Source organism: Entelurus aequoreus, linkage group LG05, assembly GCF_033978785.1.
Source record: "Entelurus aequoreus isolate RoL-2023_Sb linkage group LG05, RoL_Eaeq_v1.1, whole genome shotgun sequence".
Classification (NCBI taxonomy): Eukaryota; Metazoa; Chordata; class Actinopteri; order Syngnathiformes; family Syngnathidae; genus Entelurus; species Entelurus aequoreus.
This window is the reverse complement of record NC_084735.1, coordinates 1,247,046-1,262,037: the sequence shown is the minus strand read 5'-3', so window position 1 is coordinate 1,262,037 and position 14,992 is coordinate 1,247,046. Positions and strand designations below refer to the sequence as shown.

The following is a 14,992-nucleotide window of genomic DNA, read 5'->3' as shown; positions in this document are numbered from 1 at the left end:
TTTATTTTGTGTTTAATTTTTCAATTAACTTATTTTTAACATGTTATTTATTTTCATATATATTTATTCATTTGTATTTTTTTTAATTTCCATTTTGACCCAGAATGAGTAATTGTATTTAATTTTTTTAAGTTTTTATTTTTTTGGGTTTTTATTTTGTGTTTATTTTGGAATCCATTCATTGTTTTCGATTGCCAGTTTGACCCTGGAATGAATGATTTCTATTTTCATGACTTCCTGTGGGGAAAATGTGGAATTTTTGTTTAATCTGAGACAGTAATGTCAACATAATAGATAGATGCTACGTATGCTAACAGGTACTGTGTGCTAACACCTCCCTCATTAGCACGGGCTAATGAGGGAGGTCACTGATTGGCCGAAGGGCACCAATTAAAAAGTGATTAGAAGCAACGTCATTAACAAAAATAGAAAACGGGATCATGTGATCACTCACCAACGAAGGAGGTCTCGCCAAGGTAGCCTCTCCGCCTCAGGACCACCTCCAGGAACTGGTCCTCCTCGTCCACCACGTAGTGGTCCTTCTGCAGGGAGATCCACGACCAGTCCAGATGGAAACGCTGATCCTTCAGCTTGTTAGCACCTGAAACACAGCATTATTATTAATAACAGCAATAATAATAATAATATTAACAGCAACATTATTATTATTGACAGCAATAATAATAAGACTAACAGCGACAATGTAATTATTACTAGTAGAAGTGGAAGTAGGAGGAAATATAATACTATTCTTCTTCTTCTTCTTATTATTATTATTATTATTATCTACTCCTACAACTATTTTTAATATTATTCACTACTACTACTACTAGTAGTCAAATTTTATTTATTATTATTATTATTTGTAGTAAGAGTAGTGAAAGTAGTAGTACTAGTAGTAAATATGACTAGTATTAGTAATAAATAATTGCATTATTAGTAGTAGAATTAGTAGTAAATAATACTATTATTATTATTCACTACTCGTAGTAAAATATTACATATATTTTTTTTTTATTGATAGTAGTAGTAGTAGTAGTAAAAGTAGTAGTACTAAATATTAATAGTATTATTATACTAATAGTAAATATTACTAATATAAATAGTAATAAGTAATACTATTATTATTATTATTATTAATATTATTATTATTTACCACTACTACTAGTATTAAATATTATATATTATTATTTCTATTATTGGTAGTAGTAGTACATTTTTTTATTAGTATTTGTATTGGTAAATATTATTATAATGTTTACTATTTTTTACAAATACAACTATTATTATAATTATTATTTACTAAAAGTGGTAGTAGTCAAATAGTATCTATTAATTATTATTATTATTATTAGTAGTAGTTGTCGTAAATATTATCTCCCCATACTCCTACAACTATTATTAGTAGTAGTCAATGTTATTATTACCTACTACTCTCACTACTACTTAATTATTAATAATACTATAAATATATAACAATAATATTTAAAAAAACAATATCCATAATATAACAATAGTATTAATAATACAGTAGTAGAAGTAGTATATAATAATAATAATACAAATAATATTACTATTATATATATATATATATATATATATATATATATATATATATATATATATATATATATATATATATATATATATATATATATATATATATATATATATATATATATTATAATACTACAAGTAGTACATTATCAAGTAGATAATAATAATAATAGTATTTATTTTACTACAAACAAATTTTTTTATATTAATAATATTTACATTGTTATTATTACTACTAATACTACTATTATTATTTGTATTATTACATTATCTACTACTACAAGTAGTAGTAGCAAATATTATTATAAACTATTATTATTAGTCGTAGTAGTAATAGTGGTGGTTAAAGTAATAGTAATAGAATAATAATAGTTGTAGTAGTCTATTATTATTACTACTAATGTTATTAATATTATTGTTATCATTATCTGGTAAAGGCAGATTCTTTTCTTCCTTTGCATCACATTGAACTGTGTACCTAATGTAGTGACCAGACATCATGTGAATTTTTTTAAGCCATATTATTCATAATTCATGTTTTCGGGTAAGAATATCCACTTTGATGCATTTTTTAATTTTTTGTATATATATATATATATGTGTATATATATATATATATATATATATATATATATATATATATATATATATATATATATATATATATATATATATATATATATTGTGTACAACACAAACACAACAGTCCCTTTTTAGGAGAAGTTGCAGAACAACAACACAAATAGGAAAACCGAAGTGCTGTCGGGGGTGAAAAGTTCAGCACTTTTTGCAGCGTGGATGAAGAAAAAGGAGAAGAAGGAGAAGAAGAAGAAGATGATGAAGAAGGAGAAGAGGAAGATGATGAAGAAGGAGAAGAGGAAGGCGTAACAGGGATTATCACAATAAATGTGTTGTTGTGTAAAGCCTGCAGGCAAACACACACTCTTGTATTTGTTACCTTCTTGAGACGTGAGAAAAAAGCCTCCCTCTTTAGGACCAGCCTTTCTAGATATATAAAGAAGTGTATTTACAACATTAATAATATATACATACTATGCACATATAAAAAAGCTTCTTGTGAAAAATGAGTTGGAATTTCACAAGAAAAAGGTCACAATTTCACAAGAAAAATATAGAATTTTGGCAGTATTATAATAAGTTGTCATTTTACTCAACGCAAGTCAAAATTTTACAAGAAAAATGGAAATTTTGTGCAATATTATGATAACAGTCGCAATTTTACAAGAAAAAGCTAAAATTTTTGGCAATTTTATGAAACGAGTCGTAATTTTACTCGACAAAAGTCACAATTTCATAAGAAAACTTTAAAATGTTGCCAGTATTATAATAACAATCTGACATTTTTATTGGCAAAATGATGACAAAAGTCATCATTTTACTCCAAAAATGTCACAGTTTTACAAGAACAACAACAAAATTGGCGACATTGTGACAAAAGTCAGAATTTTATATGACAAATGTGCCGTTTTAAGTTTACATTAAAAAAAGTAATAATATTATGAGAAAATATTGCAATATTACAGAAACAGAAAGAATGTGAGAAATTGGTCCCAATTTTATAAGAAAAAAGTCGACACATTGTGAGGAAAAAGACTGCTTTTAGTTCATTTTTTGGTTTGTATTTGGTTTTGAATCTTCATTATTTACTTCAAGTTATTACAGAATGTCTCTATTTACATATTTTTTTTAACATTTTTTTATTAATTTTGGCCAGAGGTGGTGCATTTCAATTTTTTACACACACTTGTTATTTCATATGTTGACCAGAGGGGGAGAACTTCAAATTTTTACACACACTTGTTATTTCATATGTTGACCAGAGGGGGTGAACTTCCAATTTTTTACACACACTTGTTATTTCATATGTTGACTAGAGGGGGTGAACTTCCAATTTTTTACACACACTTGTTATTTCATATGTTGACCAGAGGGGGTGAACTTCAAATTTTTTACACACACTTGTTATTTCATATGTTGACCAAAGGGGGAGAACTTCAAATTTTTTACACACACTTGTTATTTCATATGTTGACCAAAGGGGAGAACTTCAAATTTTTACACACACTTGTTATTTCATATGTTGACTAGAGGGGGAGAACTTCAAATGTTTTACACACACTTGTTATTTCATATGTTGACCATAGGGGGAGAACTTCAAATTTTTACACACACTTGTTATTTCATATGTTGACCAGAGGGGGTGAACTTCAAATTTTTTACACACACTTGTTATTTCATATGTTGACCAGAGGGGGAGAACTTCAAATTTTTACACACACTTGTTATTTCATATGTTGACTAGAGGGGGAGAACTTCAATTTTCTTACACACACTTGTTATTTCATATGTTGACCAGAGGGGGTGAACTTCAAATTTTTTACACACACTTGTTATTTCATATGTTGACTAGCGGGGGTGAACTTCAAATTTTTTACACACACTTGTTATTTCATATGTTGACCAAAGGGGGAGAACTTCAAATTTTTACACACACTTGTTATTTCATATGTTGACTAGAGGGGGAGAACTTCACATTTTTTACACACACTTGTTATTTCATATGTTGACCATAGGGGGAGAACTTCAAATTTTTACACACACTTGTTATTTCATATGTTGACCAGAGGGGGAGAACTTCCAATTTTTACACACACTTGTTATTTCATATGTTGACTTTTAAAAGCGACACACAGTCAATTCTTGAGACACGAAGAAGGAAAAGTATCCTCCATATGAGGAGGTGTGAACAAGTGATGACATAAATCAATAACATTGCATCTAATAGACAATGTCTCATTAGCACCCCTGCTGGTGACATCCATCAAAATGAGAGTGGTCCCAAAAAAGGAGGGATCTGGTCAACATATGAAATAACAAGTGTGTGTAAGAAATTGAAATGCGCCCCCTTTGGCCAAAATTAATTAAAAAAAATAAAATAAATATGTGTATAGAGATATGCTGTAATAACTTGAAGTAAATAATGATGATTCAAAACCAATTATGAACAAAAAATATTACTAAAAGCAGTCTTTTTCCTCACAATGTGTCGACTTTGTTCTCAATTTTTGGCAATTTTTTGAAAAGAGTCGTCATTTTACTCGACAAAAGTCACAATTTTATAAGAAAACTAAAATGTTGGCAATATTATAATAATGATCTGGGATTATTATTGGCAAAATTATGACAAAAGTTGTTATTTTACTAAAGATATGTCACTATTTTACAAAGGCAACAAAAAAGTTGGCAACATTGTGATAAAAGTCAGCATTTCATATGACAAACGTCGCCATTTTCCATTAAAAATTTATAATTTTACATGAAAAAAGTAATAATTTTACGAGAAAATATTGCAATATTACAGAAACAGAAAGAACGTGAGAAATTGGTCCCAATCTTATGAGAACAGTTTCTGTAAAATTGCAAAATTTTCTCGTAAAATGATTACTTTTTTCATGTGAAATTATAATTTTTTCTATGCAAAACAGCGACTTTTATCACAATATTGCCAATTTTTTTTGTTGTTTTTGTAAAACAGTGCATTTTTTGATTAAAATTATGACTTTTGTCATGATTTTGCCAATAAAAATGTCAGATTATTATTAGAATATTGCCAACATTTTCAAGTTTTCTTATAAAATTACGACTCTTTTCATAAAATTGCCAAAAATGTAAGCTTTTTCTTGTAAAATTGTGACTGTTATTGAGTAAAATCCCAAATTTTATCATAATATTGTTTTTCTTGTACAATTTTGACTTGCGTTGAGTAAAATTACTACTTATTATAATACTGCCAAAAAAAGTTTTTCTTGTGAAATTGTCACCTTTTCTTGTGAAATTCCAACTCATTTTTCACAAGAAGCTTTTTTATATGTGCATAGTATGTATATATTATTAATGTTGTAAATACACTTCTTTATATATCTAGAAAGGCTGGTCCTAAAGAGGGAGGCTTTTTTCTCAGGCCTCAAGAAGGCTAGAAATACAACAACAACACACACACACACACACACACACACACACACACACACACACACACACACACACACACACACACACACACACACACACACACACACACACACACACACACACACACACACACACACACACACACACACAAGGTAAGGTTCAGGTAGCCTTAGCTTTCATTTAGTATCGTGACGACGAAAGTAAAGGTTGCGTTTGTGGTCAACATATGAAATAACAAGTGTGTGTAAGGAATTGAAATGCGCCCCCTTTGGCCAAAATTATTTTTTAAAAAAATAAAAAAATTGTGTAGACATACTGTAATAACTTGAAGTAAATAATGAAGATTCAAAACCAATTAAAAACCCAAAAATGAACTAAAAGCAGTCTTTTTTCTCACAATGTGTCAACTTTTTTCTCATAAAATTGGGAACAATTTCTCATATTCTTTCAGTTTCTGTAATATTGCAATATTTTCTAATAAAATTATGACTTTTTTAATGTAAAATTATATTTTTTTAATGCAAAACGGCGACATTTGTCATACAAAATGCCGACTTTTGTCACGATATTGCCAATTTTTTTGTTGTTCTTGTAAAACTGAAATTTTTTGAGTAAAATGATGACTTTTGTCATCACATTGCCAATAAAAATGTCAGATTATTATTATAACATTGCCAACATTTTCAAGGTTTTCTTATAAACTTGTGACTTTTGTCGAGTAAAATGACGACTCTTTTCATAAAATTGACAAAAATGTAAGCTTTTTCTTGTAAAATTGCGACTGTTATTGAGGAAAATCCCAAATTTTATCATTATATTGTTTTTCTTGTACAATTTTGACTTGCGTTGAGTAAAATTATGACTTATTATAATACAGCCAAAAAAAGTTTTTCTTGTGAAATTGTGACCTTTTTCTTGTGAAATTCCAACTCATTTTTCACAACAAGCTTTTTTATATGTGCATAGTATGTATATATTATTAATGTTGTAAATACACTTCTTTATATATCTAGAAAGGCTGGTCCTAAAGAGGGAGGCTTTTTTCTCAGCTCTCAAGAAGGTAACAAATACAAGAGTGTGTGTGTGTGTGTGTGTGTGTGTGTGTGTGTGTGTGTGTGTGTGTGTGTGTGTGTGTGTGTGTGTGTGTGTGTGTGTGTGTGTGTGTGTGTGTGTGTGTGTGTCCTCAAAAGGAGACATCAGCCAGCTCCTTCAGAAGTGAATAAAAGCAGCGGCGGCAGCCAAAAAAAGAAAAAGGATGAAGTGTGTAAACAGTCTTTTATGTGGAACTCAAATATGACACATTTGTTTGTGGGGGGAAGACATTATTCCAACAAAGAAATGTAACAATAAAGACTTTAGTGTCACCCCCGGAGACACGGCCAGATAAATGATACTAAACAGATTCTTTAACGAGCCCTCACGAGGCTAATATCAAAGTTCGGAAACAAACGCAAACACTGCTCTGTATTAATTATACAATATTCATATTAAAGGGCGGGTTATAAGCTGTCTTTGATCCTACCGAGCAAAAGGCTTGTAAAACTCCACCGTGTAGGATGGGGAGCGACGTGAGGGTGTCGGTTTCTTTGATGTGTTGTAATCCACAGGGAGATTTTGTCTTGACCCGAGATCTGCAAAGCGGAGAGGAGGCAGGGCCTGACCTCCCTACGGGCACCTTTTCTTTGAACTGTTTTCTAATCAATGGCTGTTTACGACCCTCCGTCCCTTTAGAAAACAGCTGTCGCCATGTAATCAGGGAAAGTCCACATAAAAGAGGAGGCGTACAATCTTTCGTCAGAGCGTGGTGAGACACTGTGCAAGGGGTAAAGGTGTACGCACTCTCCTTGCTGAGCCAAATGTAGTTCTGTCCTATTCCGATTCTGATTCTGATGGCTTCATCCGGCCAGGATCTTCAGCTCTCACTGGATCGGTTCGCAGCCGAGTGTGAAGCGACTGGGATGGGAATCAGCACCTCCAAGTCCGAGTCCATGGTTCTCGCCCAAGAAAGGGTGGAGTGCCATCTCCGGGTTGGGGAGGAGACCCTGCCCCAAGTGGAGGAGTTCAAGTACCCGGGAGTCTTCAGTAATGCGGACGCTGTATCGATCCGTTGTGGTGAAGAAGGAGCTGAGCCGGAAGGCAAAGCTCTCAATTTAGCGCTCGATCTACGTTCCCATCCTCACCTATGGTCATGAGCTTTGGGTTATGACCGAAAAGGACAAGATCACGGGTACAAGCGGCCCAAATGAGTTTCCTCCGCCGGGTGGCGGGTCTCTCCCTTAGAGATAGGGTGAGAAGCTCTGTCATCCGGGAGGAGCCAGATGAGGTGGTTCGAGCATCTGCTCAGGATGCCACCCGAACGCCTCCCTAGGGAGGTGTTTAGGGCACGTCCAACCGGTAGGAGGCCACGGGGAAGACCCAAGACACGTTGGGAAGACTATGTCTCCCGGCTGGCCTGGGAAGGCCTCGGGATCCCCCGGGAGGAGCTGGACCAAGTGGCTGGGGAGAGGGAAGTCTGGGCTTCTCTGCTTAGGCTGCTGCCCCCGCGACACGACCTCGGATAAGCGGAAGAAGATGGATGGATGGAATATCGAAAAGTATTGAAGTACATTTTGGTGCCGGTACCAAAATATTGGTATCGGGACAACACTCGATGCGGCGTTTAAGTCTTCTTCGCTCCACTTGTCCAAAAAAATGCACTAGCTTGATGCTAATACACACTGTTTTTGCTGTTAGCATTAGCGAATTTACATGGCGATTTCAACACCTCCAGAATTTGCGAATGAAAACTCCAACTAAGACGCACGTTGCAGTCACAGACAGCCGGTGCGTGATTTGTACAATACTTACAGTATTAACATTCCTTAGGGCGCAACAAAAGCCTCCATTTTTTTTTTTTTTTAGCCAAGACTGAAAGTTTTGTAGTTATGGGAGTTACCTCTGGGGCACACGGTGGCTAAAGCAAGGCTTCCCGCTCGTGTAGTAAGCGCCGCCACGTGCAAAGCGGAACAACCTGAGGACAACTAGCCCGCGGAAAGTTCTAGCAAGGATGTTTTTTCTTTTTTTTTTCCCAGTTTTGTCTGCAAAGACTTCACAGCACCTCAAGCGTCGCTCGCAGGGACACGGAAGTTCCCTCAGGTGCAAAAGTGTGTGTGTGTGTGTGTGTGTGTGTGTGTGTGTGTGTGTGTGAACAATAACAGCTAAAGGCGCGTGGTACAGTTTTGCACGCGCCTTTAGCAGCTAGCGCCGGTGCTCATTTGCCAGAAGAAGAAGAAGATGTTCCTCTCCAGACGCCATTAAACTTCTTCACTTTCCTCCAGCAGATTTACGGCTCTTATTAAGCGGAATGTAAAGATTGTGTACGACTCCCTCCAGTGCGACGCTCTTCTCTCGCTCTAGACTTCGGAGCACTGGAAGGAAGGAGGGAGGGAGGGAGGGAAATATATGCAAATGAGCGACGGCTTTGTCACGCTAATGTAATGAAATATAAATTAAAGTTGTACCTCAAATGAAATAGCGGGAAATATGAATTATTGCTGCCACTCAGTGTGTGTGTGTGTGTGTGTGTGTGTGCGTGTGTGTGTGTGTGTGTGTGTGTGTGTGTGTGTGTGTGTGTGTGTGTGTGTGTGTGTGTGTGTGTGTGTGTGTGTGTGTGTTGCCATGGCATTGTTAGATGCTCTGGCCCGCACCCTCCCCGGACACTTCATTAGGTACACCGTTAGCTGAGAGCTAACACAACAAAGTCTGTTTTTACAAGCAACAATACATACGATTTAAAAAAAAAAAGAAAAAAAAAAGGAGTACAGGTGCACAAAAAAAATGAATAAATCGATTCGCATCCGAATTGCAATTCTTATCAATACCGATTTTGAATCGATTAAAAAAAATAACAAAAAAAAATAAAATAAATAAATAAATAAATAAATAAATAAATAAATAAATTAAAAAAAAAAAAAAAAAAAAAAAAAAAAATATATATATATATATATATATATATATATATATATATATATATATATATATATATATATATATATATATATATATATATATATATAATAAATGTTTCTAAATTTTGACCCTAACCATCCCTAACCCTAACGTGTATATACAGTACAGGGTTAGTCCTAACCCTAACCCTTCATTCGATGCGTTTTCTTTATTCCCATGACTATTTCCATGGTAGATAGTCACATCCAAACTATGAATGAGCACATGTGGAGTTACGTACACAAACAAACAAAAAAGGTGAAACGACTGAAAACATGTTTTGTATTCTAGTTTCTTCAAAATAGCCACCCTTTGCTCTGATTACTGCTTTGCACACTCTTGGCATTCTCTCCATGAACTTAATCCTAAACCTAACCCAAATTTAACCCCAGCTCTAGACCTAACCCTAACCACAACCCCACAACCTAACACTAACCCTAACCTAACCATAACCCAAACCCCAAACTGTAAACATAACCCAAACCTAACCTTAACCCAAAAATAACCCTAATCCAAACCTAAACCCAACCCTAATCCTAACCCTAACTCAAACCCAAACCCAACCTAAACCTAACCCTAATCCCAACTGTAAACATAACCCTAACCCAAACATAACCCTAATCCAAACCTAACCCCGACCCTAATCCTAACCTCAACCCAAACCTAACCCTAACCCCTACTCTAAACCTAACCCTAACACAAACCTAATCTTAACGCCAATTCTAAACCTAACCCCAACCCAACCCCAACCCAAACTCTAAACCTAACCCTACCCAAAACTAACCCTAACCCCAAACCTAACCCAATAACATATACCCCCATTATTTATTATTTACTTTTCAAATGATATGTCAATTCTGTACACAGCTGCTGGAATTGTAACTTTCCTGAAGGAACTCTCCTGAAGGAATCAATAAAGTACTATCTACCTATACATCTAATCCTAACCCTAACCCAAACCTAACCCTAACCCTAAATCTAACCCTAAACCCAACTGTAAACATAACCCGAACCTAACCCTAACCCAAACACAACCCTAATCCAAACCTAACCCCAACCCTAATTTTAACCCTAACCCAAACCTAACCCTAAACTAGGGTTAGGGTTAACCCTAATTTTCCTGAGGGAACTCTCGTGAAGGAATCAATAAAGTACAATCTATCTATCTATCTATCTATTTATCTAATCCTAACCCTAACCCAAACCTAACCCCAACTCTAAACCTAACCCTAACCCCAACACTAGACCTAACCCTAACCATACCAAACATAACCCTAACCCTATCCTAACTCCAACGCTAACCATTCATTTCCCCAGGTCGGTGCATTACCCCCATGCCTGTACTAGAGCCAGGTAATTACAGGCGCGCCTGCAGCTCTGCCCGCCTCAGGCTCTCATTAGCCTGAGCTCTCAAATATCAAACACATCTTGGGCACCGCGGGTGCAGCGCTGGGCTCCATGCGTGCCTTGCTCGGGGACAGCGTGAAGCCCGCCCACTCCTCAGCACACGCCTAAAGCTGAACAAGTGGAAGTGAATATTTCATCTTCTCCTTTAATATTATATTATCATCTGGACATTGTTTGATTGTTACGATCATCTGGACATTGTTTGATTGTCATGATCATCTGGACATTGTTTGATTGTCATGATCATCTGGACATTGTTTGATTGTCATGATCATCAGGACATTGTTTGATTGTCATGATCATCTGGACATTGTTTGATTGTCATGATCATCAGGACATTGTTTGATTGTTACGATCATCTGGACATTGTTTGATTGTCATGATCATCTGGACATTGTTTGATTGTTATGATCCTCTGGACATTGTTTAATTGTCATGATCATCTGGACATTGTTTGATTGTCATGATCATCTGGACATTGTTTGATTGTCATGATCATCTGGACATTGTTTGATTGTCATGATCATCTGGACATTGTTTGATAGGTTGAAGAGTCCACTTACAACCAAGAAAATAAATAATTAGCCACACAATTGACTTTATTGGCAGACAAAATGTTATATCTGCCGACTTATTTTAATTTGAGCGTTTAAATATGTTGATCTCCTTCCGTTTTAATTTGTAAAAGTTTTTTATTTTACAGAAAAAAACCCGTGTGTTGAGTGCATCACTTCCTGTTGTATGCGCAGTCACTTCCTGTTGTCATTAGCGCTAGCTTGCTTCTCCATTAAATGAGCAGTCAAAGTTGTACCGGTCACCTTTTTGACGATGGTTTTCATTTCAAATGGTAATAACAACCGTGGGAAGTTTTACGTGGCGTCGGTTTTGTGGGACTTCTGCACTTTCAGAGGAAGACAAAATGTTCCGCAAACATTCCCCCAGCACGGAGGGGGGAAACATCACGCTCCAACACACATTTAAACACTCACAAGAAGTAGCTTTTTCCAGCAAGCTGAATGTGTCATGTTGCGCCCTACAACGTGTTTATACTGTAAGTATTGTACTTATCACACACCAGCTGTTCGATTGTAACATTTACATTAGTTGTAGTTTTCATCATCAAATTTGTTGGTGTTGAAATTGCCATGTAAAATTGCTAATGCTAATATTAGCCTGTCTACGGCAAATCCAATGTAAATTAGCATCACCGCATTGCACTTCCAAAACATTAGATGGCAGTACTGTATAGACTATCTACGGTATGTTGGCTAACTAGGAAGTAGCTTTTTCCAGCAAGCTGAAAGTGTCATGTTGCGCCCTACAACGTGTTTATACTGTAAGTATTGTACTTATCCCACACCAGCTGTTCGATTGTAACATTTATCTTAGTTGTAGTTTTCATTACCAAATTTGTTGGTGTTGAAATTGCCATGTAAAATTGCTAATGCTAATATTAGCCTGTCTATGGCAAATCCAATGTAAATTAATGCACTGCATTGCACTTCCAAAACATTAGATGGCAGTACTGTATAGACTATCTACGGTATGTTGGCTAACTAGCAAGTAGCTTTTTCCAGCAAGCTGAGAGTGTCATGTTGCGCCCTACAACGTGTTTATACTGTAAGTATTGTACTTATCACACACCAGCTGTTCGATTGTAACATTTACATTAGTTGTAGTTTTCATCATCAAATTTGTTGGCGTTGAAATTGCCATGTAAAATTGCTAATGCTAACATTAGCCTGTCTACGGCAAATCCAATGTAAATTAGCATCACCGCATTGCACTTCCAAAACATTAGATGGCAGTACTGTATAGACTATCTACAGTATGTTGGCTAACTAGGAAGTAGCTTTTTTTTCAGGAAGCTGAAAGTGTCATGTTGTGCCCTACAACGTGTTTATACTGTAAGTATTGTACTTATCACACACCAGCTGTTTGATTGTAACATTTACATTAGTTGTAGTTTTCATTACCAAATTTGTTGGCGATGAAATTGCCATGTAAAATTGCTAATGCTAACATTAGCCTGTCTATGGCAAATCCAATGTATATTAGCATCACCGCATTGCACTTCCAAAACATTAGATGGCAGTACTGTATAGACTATCTACGGTATGTTGGCTAACTAGGAAGTAGCTTTTTTCCAGGAAGCTGAAAGTGTCATGTTGCGCCCTACAACGTGTTTATACTGTAAGTATTGTACTTAACAGCTGTTTGATTTTACGACACTCGTGATTTAGGGCTATATAAATAAACATTGATTGATTGATTGATTATTTTGGCCTTTGCCTAAAAAGTACCGAATAATGCTAAACATTAGCAGCCATTATAATTGATGATCGTTTTGATGGCGTCTTCTCAAGGCAGCGGTTTGGAGGTCATTTCCTCCCAGCTCCGTTGTTCATCATCACTTGGTTGAAGCCGCCATCCAAAGAGAAAAGAACAGGCGCGCCTGCCTGATTGCTCACTGGGTGCATTAAAAGGTAGTGGCGTGCATAACGCGCGTTTACAACGACCTCCCATCTTTTATTTAGCAGACTCGGAGACTCGGGGGCAGGAGATCAGGAGAGGGGTTAGGAGTGGAACCTCATGAGTATTAATGCCACGGTCTAGATTAGAAGCAGGCCACAGCACTGCTGCCAGCACAACAGTAGACATATTCTTCTAAGCAACCTCTAAACCAAGCCCAATTGTCCTTGCAAGGGCGTACCTAATGGAGTGTCCACGAAGACGCTTCCGACCAATCGGAGCTTCGTCAGACGCAAATGAGCCGGAGCGCAACTTACCCTCGTCCTGCACGGTGAAGTGGAAGATGTCCGACGTGGCGTTTTCTTCCCCGCGCAGCACGTAGCAGATGTTCAGGTCGTCGACGTCGGCTGCGGCGGGAAAAAGCCAGGCGTTAACGACGCAATCAGCAAGCTTTGTCGCAGGTGTCGAGACGGCAAAAACACAACATTTTTGTGTACATTCCTGAGGCATAAATCATCTTTGTAGAAAACATAGCTACAGCAACAGAAAAAAAGCAAGTATTTATTGACTTTTGACACAATCCATCATTCCTTCCTTCTGCAGAAATGGTCAAACTACGACATAAGAGGTGTGTCACAACAGTGGTTAAGTAGTTATTTCAGCAATATGTGGATATTTAGTACGACTAGGTCACAGCCACGAAGACTAACTTGTGGGGTTCCACAAGGCTCGGTATTGGGACCCAAGTTATTCATACTTGATATTTGTTCAGTGTCTAATAAATGTCAAAGTATTATGTTTGCAGATGATACAAATCAAGTATAATGTTCAGGAGAAGACTTGAAGGACGTGTTGAGGATTATACAGGTTGAGTTGGTTCAGCTAAAAAAAATAGTTTGATATTAATAAGTTCTCATTATATATATATATATATATATATATATATATATATATATATATATATATATATATATATATATATATATATATATATATATATATATATACATACCAACATACATATATATACATGTATGCATACATACATACATGTATACATACATACATACAAACACTCATACATACATACATACATATATACATACATACATACATGTATACAAATATACATACATACATACATACATATATACATACATATATACATATATGTATACAAATATACATACATATATACATACATACATATATACATGTATACTAATATACATACATACATACATATATAATAATAATAATAATAATAATACCTGTAATTTATATAGCGCTTTTCTAAGTACCCAAAGTCGCTTTACATGTAGAACCCATCATTCATTCACACCTGGTGGTGGTAAGCTACTTTCATAGCCACAGCTGCCCTGGGGTAGACTGACTGATGTATGTATATATACACATATATACATACATACATACATGTATACATACATACATACATGTATACATACATATATACACATATACATACATACATAAATACATACATGTATACATACATATATACATACAGTACATACATCCATACATATATATATATATATATATACATACATGTATACAT

General features: G+C 35.4%; 1 pseudogene; it reads right to left on the bottom strand.

The window, feature by feature from the left end:
• The window catches only part of LOC133649512 (FRAS1-related extracellular matrix protein 2-like), a 118,780-nt pseudogene that overhangs the window by 78,696 nt on the left and 25,092 nt on the right, over window positions 1–14,992 (bottom strand).